This window comes from Phoenix dactylifera, chromosome 5, assembly GCF_051530095.1.
Source record: "Phoenix dactylifera cultivar Ajwa chromosome 5, Ajwa_hap1_PhDact_Kaust_v1.1, whole genome shotgun sequence".
Taxonomy (NCBI): Eukaryota; Viridiplantae; Streptophyta; class Magnoliopsida; order Arecales; family Arecaceae; genus Phoenix; species Phoenix dactylifera.
In genome coordinates, this window is record NC_143194.1 from 37,617,259 (window position 1) to 37,629,344 (window position 12,086).

The 12,086-nt window shown below is 40.0% G+C and overlaps 1 protein-coding gene across 1 annotated transcript in view; it reads left to right on the top strand.

Moving 5' to 3' along the window:
* Positions 1-12,086, top strand: part of LOC149753570 (glutamine--tRNA ligase-like) — a 61,220-nt gene that overhangs the window by 19,735 nt on the left and 29,399 nt on the right. The window lies entirely within an intron of this gene.

Sequence of the window (12,086 nt, forward strand, 5' to 3'; positions counted from 1 at the left end):
TGAGAAACATGGAAAAACTACTTTTAAAATATTTTATTTTTTTTCAAAAAGGCTTTTATTTGATCCAAAGCATTAAAGACCTAATTTTTATTAAGAATATAATAAAAATTATACATAACTTTTTCAGAAAATTGGACAGTCAACCAAACATAAGCACTCTGAAAATCTGTTACTTTTCCATAGTGAACCAAACATGCCAAAAGTACTTTTTCAGGCATTCTCTTCTCAGAAATTTGTTTTTCAAGAATCATATTCCTATGAGAGAAAATGCTTCCCTCGAACCAAACGAGCCCTTAAGCTTTAAAAACATAAGGATAATTGTGCTACACAAGAATGATTGTGTTAAGTTAAGCTCACATTAACCCATTAAAACTTATATAAAATTTTAATATAAGATATCTTTGTAAGATAAGCAGGCAAGCCAAATAATATAACATTATTGTACATATGAATGGAATGAATCCATATTTTTTAATAAAATAAATGTGTGCATATTTGGTAGCATGCATTATGTATATAGAAACCAACATTATAAAAGATTAGATGCACAGTAAAATGAAAGTTCTGCTGAGTGGTAGAGATGAGGCATATCAGCAAATACATCAAACACGAGACTCCAACATAATAGGTCTTCAGAGGCCAGGAAACAAACAGCTTGCAGGCAGAATGTTAATTAATTGGGATTGGGCGAAGTAATTCAAAAATAGTGGAAAGGAACCACGAATCGTCGCTCACCAGGAAGAGGAACCAGCGAAGCGTACCGGAACTAGATTTGGGGAACCGGCAGGGGCAATTTTGGAACGGCAGAATGCGTACCAGAGCCCACCGGGTAGGACCGAGACTCCGAGCGTCCTGCTCGCCCCTTAAGGGCTCTTCTGTTAGTTTTGAGTCCAAAGAATTGTTCTTGGGAGAAGATGGAGATGAAGATGAAGATGAAGTTGCCGCCGGCGTGCCCACTACGTCGAACAGACGAGGAAACGATATATCACTTGTTTCTTAAATGCAGCTTCTCCTCCGGAAAAAAAAATTCGCAGAAACTACAGCTCGCTTACCGCCCAAACAACATCGACAATATATGGTTTCTTCGGAGAAGTCACCTGCCAAAGAACATCAAATAAAGGGCTTGAGCCTGTCTCGAGATTGTGATTTTTTGGATGATCTGAAGAGAGTGCAACAAGAGAATCTTTAGCTTCGAAGCGTTCACAAAAAATACGGTAGCCTTTCCCTATTTGAATGCTAGATGATGTGGACCATGATCTAAGATGACTGAAAAGCTGAGACCTGAACGAGGAAATGACTCCTGAATGATTGATGAAGTATGAGTTATTAACTATTGTGGTGTGATAAAACATCTTCTTTTATTTATTTATTTATTTTTTTAAGTCGGATGCATTATATCCTTCTAGCATAAATATATTCAACAAAGTCAAAAAAAAAAAAAAAAAAAACAAAAAGCGGGTGAAAGAGTCTCACAGCTCTCACAAATCCGACCATCGAAGTGTTGCACAATGAACGAGACAACCCAATAAACTTTGTTATTCGTCTCACAGTAAGCATGAGAAACTTGGAAGGCCACATAGTCCCTTAGAAAGTCTCTAATGTCCTGTAGCAGCAGGTGCTCATCCTCTGCTCTTACATAGCTCTGAATCCATCTGATCACAGTACTCGAATTACCTTCCAAATGGATGCACTCAACCTCCAACCTGACCCGCGCAAAGGTGATTTCTTCCTAATGAAGCAGCTCTAAGCTCGTCTCCTAAAACAGGACTATCATAGAGTCAACTCTCTCCGGCTGCGATCTGTCACGCCCCAAATCCCAGCTTTGAATATCATGCCCTAAATCCGAACCATGATACGGCCGTGCTATTGCAAACTTTTGCTCACAATAACACGAAGCCACTCTAAGAATTCATACCAATAGTGAACAGATCTTTTTTATAAAATGTCGTCCATGTTTCATCAATATGGAGAAGTACATAGTTTCTAAAATATGAATATTACATATCAATTTCAATTATCCCAACCCTGAATAACATCAAGCTCCCTGCTTCTAGTAGTCTTAGCCATCTGTAAGAAAAAGATAAATAGAATGACATGAGCTACACGGCACAGTAAGTAACCATGCACTATCTTATTGGATCAAGCATAATTATGCCAATACAGTGATTAAGAAACTAACAGTTATAGCAAAATAAAATATTTTATATATGATATACGCAAATCAGATCATAAAGCAATGCATGCTCCATCCATGAAAGTTCATAATCATGATAATGCAAGTCATATAAAAATGTTGTCATCTATCTATACTTTATAAAATATACTCTTAGATAGATGTCCTGCTATGGTCACTATAATCCCGTGACAAGGCTTGTTATTCGTAGTCAACAAGTTTCTTAATTCTGTTATTCGTTACTAACTTTAACCCATTAGAAGAGGGCTTATTATTCTTTAGATGCTAACTCCAGGGCGTCGATTGGCTTCTATTTCTAGAGGCGGGCATAGCGTTATCTGAGAGTTCATAAATTATATTCCTTTTCTTTCATAAATCATAATCATCATAAATAGATTGGAAAATGATAAATGGCATCATATAATTTAAATGCATAAACATGTCTCAAATATTATTTTCCATGCAGTCTATCATAATTATAATTCATAATTCGTACACCATCAAATATTCATGAAGGATGTTATTTAATCAAATTCATGAATCACATTCAATCATATACTTGATCCCAATTTTGAAAAAATATATCATAATAAATACATTTTCATAATCATAATTAAACAACAATTTGAAAGCCTTAAGATCAGTGGCAGGGTTACTTACAACAATTTGCTCACCAAATCCTAGGTTTAAATGGCAATTCTCCAATACCTAGCAATATCATCAAATTACATGTCACTTGCATGTTCAACTTCTATTTATTTATACTCTTTTCTTAATTAACCCATTTACAGCCCATCCATAGGACTCAATTTTATTTTTGGATTCCTAACCTGGTTCAATTTCAATTTCTGGTTCAAGCTAGTCAAATTCTTGATTTAAGTCTAACCAATTTTCTGGTTCAGGTCTAGTCAAATTTTTGATTCAGGTCTAATCAATTTTCTGGTTTAGGTCTGACCCAAATTCTGGTTCAGGTCTAGTCAAATTCTTGATCCAGGTCTAATCAATTCTTGGTTCAGATCTGACCCAATCTCTGGTTCTGATCTAGTCAGCTTTTTGGTTTAGGTCTAGGCTCATTTACATTCAGGCCCAAAGTTTATTCAATTCTGGATCAGGCCCTTAGTCTGATTCTGTAATTAGGCCCATTTGCATCCAGGCCCGGAACTTAATTAATTTCTAAAACAGGCCCTTGACCTGATTCAGTCACTGAGCTTGTTTCTATTCAAGCCCAGTAACATAGATAATGGGTTTACAATCAGGCCCGTAGCCCAAATACCCTTTTTCTTTGGCTCAGCCCAAGTTCAGTCCCAAGCCCAAATTAGTTTGGGTTCAAAAGGGACTGTGGCTTGGACCAAATTTCAGGGCTAATATTATTTTTTTATTTTATTTATATTTATTTATTATCTTAAATCTCTATTTATTTATTGACTATTTAATTATGTATTTTTTTTTCTTCATTTTTCTTTTTTTTTTCCCTTCATTTTCCTTTTTTTTTTCTTTCCTTCTCTTTTTTTTTATTTTCTTTCCTTCTCTGTTTCTTCCCGAAACTTCCCCTCTTTCCTTCCTTTTCTTCTCCCAACTTCTTCTCAAACCTCTCCTCTCTCCTTTCTCCTCCCGCGAAAAGGGAAAGGGGAGATCCCCCTTTTCTTCTCCTTTCTTCTCTCGCGAAGGGAGGAGGGCGAGCTCCCCCTCACGGGAAAGGTCGGGCCGCCGCCGGCGGCACCCGCGGCCGCGCCTGCGGCGGCCGGTCCCCCTCTTCTCCCCGCGGAGAAGAGGGATGCTCGGGAGGGGGCCGACCGAGGCCGGCGACGCCGCGATCAAGAATCCACCGGTAAGTCTCTCCCCCTCCCCCCCTTTTTTTTCCTCTTCTTCTTCTTCCTTTCTTTTTTTCTTTCCTTCTCGAGAACCTTCTTCTCAGCCCTCCTTCCCGATTCTTCTCTTCCTCTCTCTCTCTCCTCTTCTTCTCTTTTGTTTAAATTCTTTCTTTTTTCTGTTTTTGTTTCATGGCTAGGCTAGATCTAATCTAATAGAGCAAGAATAAAGGGATCAAGGGCTTACCTAGCGCCGAGGGGGAGATGGGGAACTTCTTCCGGCAGTTTGGGAAGGTGGTGAGAGACCCCTCGGTGAGGGATCTGTGGAGAAGAGGTCGTGGCTCGTTCACCGCCGCGATGTCTCCGCCCCGTAACGCACGAGCAGAGGATCGTGTTCGCGACTTCAGCTTTTTTTTTTTTTTTTTTTGTCGGCGCGGGGCGGGGGGGGGGGGGGGGGGGGGGGGGGCGCCTGTTCTCACACGATCAGTCTAGAGCCGGCATTCCTGATCGCAAAACCAACACCTTCTCGACCCTCCTCATACACACTCTCGATCTTCGCCGTCGGAAGTCGCCCATAAATCTCAACCAACACTCGTCCGACGAGATGACCCGGACACAGCATGAATCACAACACACTCGCGACTCAACCGCGATTCTTTTTCTTTTCTCTCGCTGACCTTTTGAGAAATGTATTTTTTTCCCATTCCGTTCCCCTCATGATCTGGTCATTCTGATTAGATAAAAAAAGTGGGACAATCCTGATCCCTTCATCTCTTTCAACGGGTATACTTATTATTTTCTAATATATTATTAGATGGATAATTCTCCCGTCCGTATGTACTACATTAGTAATGTACGTGTTTGATTATTTATTTACTTCATTTATGCATGTAGATGCGACAATTTTTGGATTTTTGGGTTGCCCAGATTAACAAAGACATGCAGCAAAGATGTCTCGCCCACAGCCAAAAGCAGGAGTTAAAAAGTTTAAGCGACGGCAAAGTATCTTAAACCGCCTTCACAGTTATACCCATAACCTTTTATTTTTTTCACTCCTCAACAGATTTGAGCCCCAGTCCACCAAACTTAACGAATGATAGATTGAGAGAGTACACCAAGCTAAGAGTACAAGCACTATAAAAGCCAATAAATTAGCACTTGTAGGATACATAAAGATTGGTCCTGTTGCTGGAAATTGGACCCGGAGGTGGCCGTCGGCTGGAGAAGAGGAGCTCCGCTGCCTGGGTGGCAGCGCGTCGGCGGGCGGCGTCCTCCTGGAGACCTGCAAGAAGCCGGTGGCCGGGCTCTCCAACGCCGGCCCTCCGACGCCGGCCCTCCGATGGTTAAGTCAGTCAGGGGTCTGTATGGGGAAAAAAAAAGTGAGACGGAAAGAACCCCTCCTTAAGTGGAGGAATTCCCCTTTTATAGGGAGGATCGGGCTACCCGTGACGTGACAGAGCAAATTGGTTGTCGTACAATTGGTCATTATTAGAAATCTGAAAAAAAATAGGTGTAAGATTTTTTTTTTTTTAAAAAAGGGACATTGATGCAAAATGCAATACAAGAGTTTTTAAATTTATTTTTATTTCAGAACTCAAATTACTAAAATTGAAACTCAGATATCTTTATAAATTCTAGGATGCCCTCTTCGACGGCTGTACGAAAGATACCGCAGACAGATCTTGCATGTTCTCCGAGATTAAATTCTAGGATGCCCCTCACAGGCATCCTGGGCAACCCGCAGATGCAGGAAATCGGTCTTTCAAAGCTCTGTAAGAAATATGACCAGTGTTCATTTGGCGAACAGCTGGGGGGGATTCGGGGTAAATGCATGGCTTTTCGGAGCTCCGTACGTAGGGCATAAATGACCTTCGATGCGAGTTGTCGCACAGGGAAGATGCACGTCGGGTCCGTCCTTCTCTGCATCAATTATCGGCACGTCAGTTTTTAAAAGTCCATATATGCCGCGTAAAATTCAGAAATAAATATTTTTCCTTTGAGGAGGTCAAAAATGCAAACCCTCGGTAAAGATTATAAACGGCTCTGATAGCCTGAAAAAACATTGTGGTTCTTTTTATTGGAATCACAACTTGGCACACCATCAAAGTCGATGTGGCTTTGTTATGTATTAATAATTAAAATTTAATTCACCTAAATAAACAAATAACAGCCCCTATCATCGATCATTGCAATGGTCGCGAGGGAGAGCTGCTGTAACACGGACTACGGATTATGAAGCCTTGTGAGTTTTATGAGTCAAAAAATAACAAATATCTTTAAAGTTCCCTCGATACATCCATCGTAACATGGATAAAGCAACGACTTCCATATACAGAAATGAGTTTTGTCCGACCGAGCCAGTCCCGAGTTGGTTCCAGGGCCAAACGAGATACCTAAAGCCCAACCCAAGTCTGGCTGCTCAAATATGAACCCAATCCGGCAAGTTGTGTTGGTCTAGGGCTCTACCGGCCACCAAATTACATGGCCCTCATCCCTGCCGCGATCACCTGGCGTTCGCTGTTTTGTACAAACTAGAGTCATGCTACGATAACTCAGAAAAATTGCTACGAATCACCTTGCTTCATTAAATGGTACAGTATAGTTCACGACACCAATTATTCAAAGGGAGGAGCGAGAACATGTACACCACCCCGGCTGAGTGATATTTTCGAGTTACTAAAGCATTTTTGGCGTGAAAAATCCTGTGAAATAGAGATCAAATCATTAGTTGGGGATACTCACTACGTAGCGGCGAAGGTGGGCTTGCTAGGACGCCGGTATCACGGGCAAGGGAGACGAGAGAAGTGCTTGAAAGTAGCAGGAGCATGGAGAGAATGTGAAGAGCCTTCCAAGCCATCCTATTCCCGATCACGAAACTTGCCCCGTCCAACGTCCGCGAACACTTCCTACTTGTAAGCAAGCAGATTGTGGACGACTGTCTCTAAGAAACTTCAAGGAAAGCGCTGCCTGCCGGAAAATAGAATTCGGAGGCAGGAGGCAATATCTCTAAGAAAGCAGCCCTAGAGAGAGACGACAGGGATGGAAGATATCTTCGTTGAATCAGTCATGAAAGATGACTTACATCTGCAACTTTCGAATGGTATTCTTTCCGCTGGAACAAGTGTGGAAGATACTTCTCTTCATCCACAGTCATGACAAGAGGTACGAATTTTCCACATCGCGTGGGCGTTGGCGTCTTCCCAATCTGCTTCCAAGCTTGCTCCAATCCGAGCAAAAATGTCGGTCCGAACTGGCTCCACGGAGAAAAAGGTGGAAGCTGGAAGCAGACAGAAGAGGAGTCAAGAAGGGAGAAAATGGCATTTTCGTTATCCTTGTTCTACGGCACTCCACATCCCTCTACCGTCCACCGTACGTCTTTTCATCTCCATTTGGACGATCAATTCTTCTGCATTAACAAGGCCTTTGATGAGGTCCAAGTGAAGCCACGCGAATTAAAACTAGGATTTATCTATCGAACATAAAATAGAGTACTTCTACGATGTTCATGAGCAGTACTTCGGTAACTCGGAAAAATCACTGCAAATATCGCTCAGCTGTTTTGCATCGTCCACTATGCTTCATCACACGGCACAATTCACAATAAAAACCTGCAGGGTGGCCTCTTAAGTTTACATTACTGAGTTACCAAAGCATTTTTATATTCTAACCAAGTCGTTCTTCTCTGCTTAACACACACAGAATCAGACTGTGGAGGGGCAATTAGAATCTATCTACTCAATCAAGTCTTCTGCTCCAAAACAAAACTTTTAGGTCCACACAAATTACATCTCTTCTTCTACTGCATCTCTTGTTTTGCTGATGCCCTCCTCCGGTCCTCTTCGGGAAACACGACCCCCAAGTCTTCTAGTTAGGATTAAAGCACTCTCTACAGGAGCAGCCTCTGCCATTTTCATTCTCGTTTCCATGACTTCATTCTTCTCTCCATCTTTTGCATGACATGACTAGTATTTATTTTTTTTTTTCCGGCAAAACGCATGACATGATCGATGCATTAAGTTCCTCATTAAAAAAAAGCAGCTCTGCCGTAAAGTTAAACCATGCTACCTTAGTTTAACCAAAAGTATCTACCTACTCTTATCAAAATGGATTTTCCACGAGTAAGTCTACTCAACCGAGTCTTCTGCTCTAGAACAAAACTTTTATGTCCGCACAAATTAGAGGTCTCTTCTACTACGTCTCCCATTTTGTCCATGCCCTCCTCTTCCGGTCAACACTACTCCCAAGTCTTCTAGTTTGGATGGTAGCACTCTTTGCTCCACAAGAGATATCTCTATCATATTCAATATCACTCCATCAGATCCATTCTTCTCACTATCTTTTGTATGACATTACTGACATTTTTCTTTTTCTTTTTTCAGAAGAATGCATGACATGACCAATGCATAAAAAATGAGCACCTCTGCCATAAAGTCGATCCACGCTGCCTTAGTTTAACCAACAATATCTTTCTACTCTTATTAAATGGATCTTCCACAAGTAGGTCTACTCGACCAAGTCTTCTGCTTGGAAACAAAACTTTTATATCCACACAAATTAAAGGTCTCTTCTTCTACTGGGTCTCCCATTCTGTCGATGTCCTCTTCTTCCAATCAACACTACTCCCAAGTCTTCTAGTTTGGATGGTAGCACTCTTTGCTCAACAAGAGCTATCTCTACCATGTTCAATATCACTCCTTCGGATCCATTCTTCTCACCGTCTTTTGCATGACATTATTGACATTTTTTTTGGAAGATTACATGGCATGATCGATGCATAAAAAAGAGCACCTCTGCCACAAAGTCAATCCACACTGCCTTAGTTTAACCAAAAATATCTTCCTACTCTTATCAAAATAGAACTTCCACAGGTAGGTCTACTTAGCCAAGTCTTCTGCTCCAAAACAAAACTTTTATGTCCACACAAATCGGAGGTCTCTTCTTCTACTAGGTCTCCCATTGCATCGATGCTGTCCTATTCTGGTCAACACAATTCCCAAGTCTTCTAGTTGGCAATATAATACTCAGCTCCATAAGAGCTATCTTTGTCATTTTCATCCTCACTTCTATGACTCCATTCTTTTCACCATCTTTTGCACGGCATGACCGATATTTTTTCTTTTATTTTTCATTTTAGAAAAAATGCATGACATTATTGATGCATTAAGTTCCTTATTAAAAAAAAGCACCTCTGCCATAAAGTTAAACCATGCTACGTTAGTTTAACCAAAAATACGTCACTACTCTTATCAAATAGATCTTCCACAAGTAGGTCTACTCGGCCAAGTCTTTTGCTTACAAACAAAACTTTTATGTTCACACAAATTAGAGGTCTCTTCTCCTACTGAGTCTCCCATCCTGTCCATGCCCTCCTCTTTCAGTCAGCACCACTCTCAAGGCTTCTAGTTTGGACGGGAGCACTCCCTTTTCCATAAGAGCAGCTTCTATCATATTCATTATCATGTCTGCAGATCCATTCTTCCTTCCATTTTTTGCAGGACATGACCAATATTTTTCTTTTTCTAATTTATTATTTTGGAAAGAATACATGACATGATCGATGCATTAAGTTCCTTATTTAAAAAAAAAACAGCTCTTCCATAAAGTTAATCCATGCCATGTTGGTTTAACCAAAAATACGTATCCATAAAGTTATCAAATGGATCTTCCACAAGCAGGTCTACTCGGCCAAGTCTTCTGCTCGAAAACAAAACTTTTATGTTCACACAAAATAGAGGTCTCTTCTTCTACTAGGTCTCACATTACATCGATGTCGTCTGATTCTAGTCAACATAATTCCCAAGTCTTCTATTTTGGACTATAATACACTCAACTCCATAGGAGCTGTCTTTGCCATTTTCATCCTCACTTTCATGACTCCATTTTTCTCTCCATCTTTTGCACAGCATGACCAGCGTTTCCTTTTATGTTTTATTTTGGAAAGAATGCATGACATGATCGATGCATTAAGTTCCTTATTAATAAAAAAGCAGCTCTACTATAAAGTTAATCCATGCTACGTAAGTTTAACCAAAAATACGTCACGACTCTTATCAAATTCCACAAGAAGGTCTACTCGGCCAAGTCTTCTGCTTGGAAACAAAACTTTTATGTCCACACAAATTAAAGGTCTCTTCTTCTACTGGGTCTCCCATTTTGTCCATGCCCTCTTCTTCCAATCAACACTACTCCCAAGTCTTCTAGTTTGGATGGTAGCACTCTTTGCTCCATAAGAGATATCTCTACCATATTCAATATCACTCCATCAGATTCATTCTTCTCACTATCTTTTGTATGACATTACTGACATTTTTCTTTTTCTTTTTTCAGAAGAATGCATGACATGACCGATGCATAAAAATGAGCACCTCTGCCATAAAGACAATCCACGCTGCCTTAGTTTAACCAACAATATCTTTCTACGCTTATTAAATGGATCTTCCACAAGTAGGTCTACTCGACCAAGTCTTCTGCTTGGAAACAAAACTTTTATGTCCACAAAAATTAAAGGTCTCTTCTTCTACTGGGTCTCCCATTCTGTCGATGCCCTCTTCTTCCAATCAACACTACTCCCAAGTCTTCTAGTTTGGATGGTAGCACTCTTTGCTCAACAAGAGCTATCTTTACCATGTTCAATATCACTTCTTCGGATCCATTCTTCTCACCGTCTTTTGCATGACATTATTGACATTTTTTTTTGCAAGATTACATGACATGATCGATGCATAAAAAAGAGCACCTCTCCCATAAAATCAATCCACACTGCCTTAGTTTAACCAAAAATATCTTCCTACTCTTATCAAAATGGAACTTCCACAGGTAGGTCTACTTAGCCAAGTCTTCTGCTCCAAAACAAAACTTTTATGTCCACACAAATCGGAGGTCTCTTCTTCTACTAGGTCTCCCATTGCATCGATGCTGTCCTATTCTGGTCAACACAATTCCCAAGTCTTCTAGTTTGCAATATAATACTCAGCTCCACAAGAGCTATCTTTGCCATTTTCATTCTCACTTCTATGACTCCATTCTTTTCACCGTCTTTTGCACGGCATGACCGATATTTTTTCTTTTATTTTTCATTTTAGGAAAAATGCATGACATTATCGATGCATTAAGTTCCTTATTAAAAAAAAGCACCTCTGCCATAAAGTTAAACCATGCTACGTTAGTTTAACCAAAAATACGTCACTACTCTTATCAAATAGATCTTCCACAAGTAGGTCTACTCGGACAAGTCTTTTGCTTACAAACAAAACTTTTATGTTCACACAAATTAGAGGTCTCTTCTTCTACTGAGTCTCCCATCCTGTCCATGCCCTCCTCTTTCAGTCAGCACCACTCTCAAGTCTTCTAGTTTGGACGGGAGCACTCCCTTTTCCATAAGAGCAGCTTCTATCATATTCATTATCATGTCTGCAGATCCATTCTTTCTGCCATTTTTTGCATGACATGACCGATATTTTTCTTTTTCTTTATTATTTTGGAAAGAATACATGACATGATCGATGCATTAAGTTCCTTATTTAAAAAAAAAAAAGCAGCTTTTCCATAAAGTTAATCCATGCTATGTTGGTTTAACCAAAAACCAAAAATATGTATCCATAAAGTTATCAAATGGATCTTCCATAAGCAGGTCTACTCGGCCAAGTCTTCTGCTCGAAAATAAAACTTTTATGTTCACACAAAATAGAGGTCTCTTCTTCGACTAGGTCTCACATTACATTGATGTCGTCCGATTCTAGTCAACACAATTCCCAAGTCTTCTATTTTGGACTATAATACACCCAACTCCATAGGAGCTGTCTTTGCCATTGTCATCCTCACTTTCATGACTCCATTTTTCTCTCCATCTTTTGCATGGCATGACCGACGTTTCCTTTTATTTTTTATTTTGGAAAGAATGCATGACATGATCGATGCATTAAGTTCCTTATTAATAAAAAAGCAGCTCTACCATAAAGTTAATCCATGCTACGTAAGTTTAACCAAAAATACGTCACGACTCTTATCAAATTCCACAAGCAGGTCTACTCGGCCAAGTCTTCTGCTTGGAAACAAAACTTTTATGTGAAGGTCTCTTCTTCTACAAGGTCTCTCATTACATCGAT